Source organism: Parasteatoda tepidariorum, chromosome 4 (genome assembly GCF_043381705.1).
Source record: "Parasteatoda tepidariorum isolate YZ-2023 chromosome 4, CAS_Ptep_4.0, whole genome shotgun sequence".
Lineage (NCBI taxonomy): Eukaryota > Metazoa > Arthropoda > Arachnida > Araneae > Theridiidae > Parasteatoda > Parasteatoda tepidariorum.
Window position 1 is genome coordinate 39,095,430 of NC_092207.1, and position 3,922 is coordinate 39,099,351.

Sequence of the window (3,922 nt, forward strand, 5' to 3'; positions counted from 1 at the left end):
TAATTATAGTCTTAACACAAGTTTTGAAGAAATTATGAATACAAATTTCTTTTAATATTTCGTAATAAGGAAACAAGAATATTAATAATTCATTGATATTCGTTTCATTGAACCGGAGTAGTTTATTTTTCCAAAAATAATCTACCTTGCAACTTTTTAACTATGATTCTTTGGACTAGGAGTCATTTCATGCATGTCATTCGACTTTGAAATTTCAAATATAAAATGCAAAAATTACAAGAATGTGTAAGCTGGCATTAACTAATAATAATAAAAAGGGACAAAATCGTCGGCGAAAGAAGTTATCTCAGGAGAAGAATGTCAGAGTTAAAAAAGTATTGGTGAAATTGTAACAATTGTTACTCTTGTTTAATTAGGAGTATTACAAACCTAAATTTGGTTACTTTTAATTTTTTTAAATTATATTTTTTAATTAACTACCGAAATGAGTATTTAAATAATATCCATTCTTTTTATATAATCAAGTATATCTTTATATAAGTCAAGTTTACTTATTATCATGCGCAAATCTTATGAATTGCAAATTCTTGAGCCCCTGTGTAGGAGAGTAGGATATTTCATGCATGATTGCTTGTTTCAAGAGTGGACTCTTATATTAGTAGGTAGCTAACTTCTTTAAATATTTTAATTTGAAAAACTTCTTGTTATTTTACAAATGTTACAAAGCATGTGTATTTTTTTGAAATAGTTTATCATATAATTCTCACTTTGGCCATCAGTTTTCCCTTGATGAAGCAAAAACCTTGACCCTAATAAGCAGCCGAAAACTAAATCATTATGAATTATTATCTTTTAACTTTTTTAAAAAATTCTCTAAACTTGCTATTTAAACACTATCATCCGCTGCAATATGTTTTTGTTTGAGCCAAAATATTGACATTTTTTATTTTTTACAATTCACATACATCAACGTAGTTGAAGAAATTAGCATTTTTAAAGATTTAAAATCATTTTTTTATAGAGCGCATCTCTAACAATACTTTGGTGAATAATAAAAAAATAATTTAGCACAATTTATGAGTTAGTTTATCCTCTACATACCCCCACGCAATTTAAAATTCGATGCTAAAATTGATGAGTTTTTGCGAAAAGAAACTGTTACAAAGCAACTAAAATAAAGGAACTGATAGGAAAAGATACATAAAAGTTTGATACACTACATTAAATAAATTATTTATATTTATTTAGCTAATCCATTTCAGGGCTAAAGAGAAAATAGAAGGGCTAGTTCATTCCTCTCTTAGAGCTGAAGCTATGATTTCCCTCCTTATGACGTCACGCCGCACACAGATCTCTGAGATCGCAAGCATAGATATTATGAAAACTTTGCGTCATTTTCTCTGTAAAAATAAATTCGACTTTTTCTTGATATTAGCTTTCAAACTTTACACAATCAACACATTATTTCCGTTCAAAAACATATTTAAAAGAATTTTCTTGGCCATAAAATTAAAATAAATACCATTTTAAACTAATAAAAATCTTTTACTTGTTGTCGTAAATGACGCTATAAATACTTTATTTAAAAATTTTCAGCTTTAATTTTTATTATTCAAAGAAATTAAAGCATATATCGACACTTTTTTAGCTACATATTGTTCGATAATAATAGTTTGCAAAGTTGGGTTAAATTTAGAATCTTGATTTTAAAATATGCTGTTAATGGTAATTTGTTTATACTTCATCATTAAGAAACAACAACCTTAAACGCTAATTACTAAAACAAAATAATAATTTAGGTTCATAATAATATTAGAAATTTTACAATTGCTTATAGATATTTAAACTTAAGAGAATATAAATTTTTTAAAAAAAAATCATAAATATTTAGAATAACTACATTAAAAACTATGTTAGGAATTTAGGAGAATTTTAACTATAAATTATTTACACTTTTTATTTAAGTTCTTATCGTTTTTGACTTTTTCCATTTTTTAATTTCTTCGCCTGCCTTTCTTTTTTTTTGATGTAACGCGGCGGTTTTTATTTAGATGACGAATTCTTATAAAAGTTCTTTGACGACAAAATAAGCGTATTGCTGTTTTATTCACTGCAGGATATCATCCCTATAATTCATTTATAAGTTCTTTGATGACACTTTTCCTGACGCATTCCCATCCATGCTGCTGACGGAATAATTAATCATACCTTAGAAAAATTTATCCATTCCGTATTGCTCTCCTGTTGTTGGATGTACTGAGAAGATGTTATTTCTAATTTTGGATCAATATTAAGGCGAAATGCTACGTAACCAGCAATATAATTCAGTCTTTTTTCTTAAGAGTTGATCATTTTGTTTCCCAAATTAAGGTCAGCTGCAGTATCCCAAGACATAGGAATGGAGTTAGTTTTTTGTTGTGTATTTTTTAAACGCTTTTTCTAACAATTCCGCAGTTAAATAACAACCTATGTTTGAATTTTTTATTTCTATGCATGATTTTCACGAAAGATTAGGCAGTTTATTTGCAATTAACAAGCGTCTAGGTTAGAGATAGTTAGACCGAACGCTCCGTTCTTGAAGTACAAGTTCAAGCTTTGCGAAAGTTTCAATGCATTTAGCTAATTTATGTTTTACAATATTTGTAATGTCCAAAATACTTAAAAGGCATCCACTTAAATACTACAAGAAGAAATTCAAACATTCTGATTCCATTTATAGTTTTCTATTATTTTAAGCCACAGATTATTTAATTAATGAGTGTCACTGATTTATTGATCGAGAAGTTAAATTGTTAATTCAACTCAGTAAAACTTAAAAAAGTTATCTACCACATACGCATTTAGTTTCAGATGATTTATTTTAATTCAGCATTATATAACGCGATGGGAAGAATAGTTTTTAACAACAGCATTAATTTTTAAATATTATTGCTAAGATATTTTTTCACCTATAATTTCTGTGGTCTTCAAAAAATGATCATAGCTTCAAAATCATAATTTCAGATTATAAAAAAAAAAACGAAATAAAGGATTTGTTTATATAAATGCTGGAAATAGTTGAGGGGCCGGGATAGCCTGATTGGTAGGGCAGTGGGCCCATGTCCAAGTGGTGGTGGGTTCTCTGATTCAGGTCAAAATTACGATTCGTGGATAAATGAATGGATGTATGAATTGGTCCACCCTATAAACGGGTGTGACGTATGGGTGTGGCAGAAGTCGAATTCTTGGCCATAGATGACGCCACTGGAAAACAAGAACAATCACACCCCCTCTGCCTTAATGGCATACGTCAACAACAACAAATAGTTAAGGGAAGTCAAAGCTGGGGAAATATTTTGTCTTTTGCATTAAGTGTTCCTTCAATTCATCTCTTTCCAAAGAGTTTATTTCTAGTTACAAACAAAATTTATAAATTCGTTTATTTATAAGCACCGAATGATCAATTCCTTACTATAGGTATAAGTATATATATATATATAGTATAAGTATAGGTATAAGTATAAGTATAGGTATAAGTATAAGTATAGGTATAAGTAAACTATAGGTATAAGTATATATATATATTAAGGGGCCAACAGAAAAAAACGCTTAAGTGAAAGAGACGCATAAGTAAAAAACTTCAAAATTCTAACGCAACTTAATTGCAGTAACATAATGAATAAATATGTTTCTGAAGATTGGATGTTAATATTTGTACTGTTTTTGGTATTTACTATAATTATACAAAGAAAAAACTTAACATACCTAGCGACAATATATTTTCTTACAAAATAATCCTTAATACACGTTTGTATTTGTTTTCGCCGACATACACTCTATAACAAAAAAATCGTTGCACCAAGAAGCAATCATCCGATTGCTTTGAAATTTCGTATGCATGAATGTTTTGAACAGTTTTGACTGGAATGATGCCGACTGGGGACGTACAGTCCTTAGCGACGAATCCCGCTTCCAACTGTGT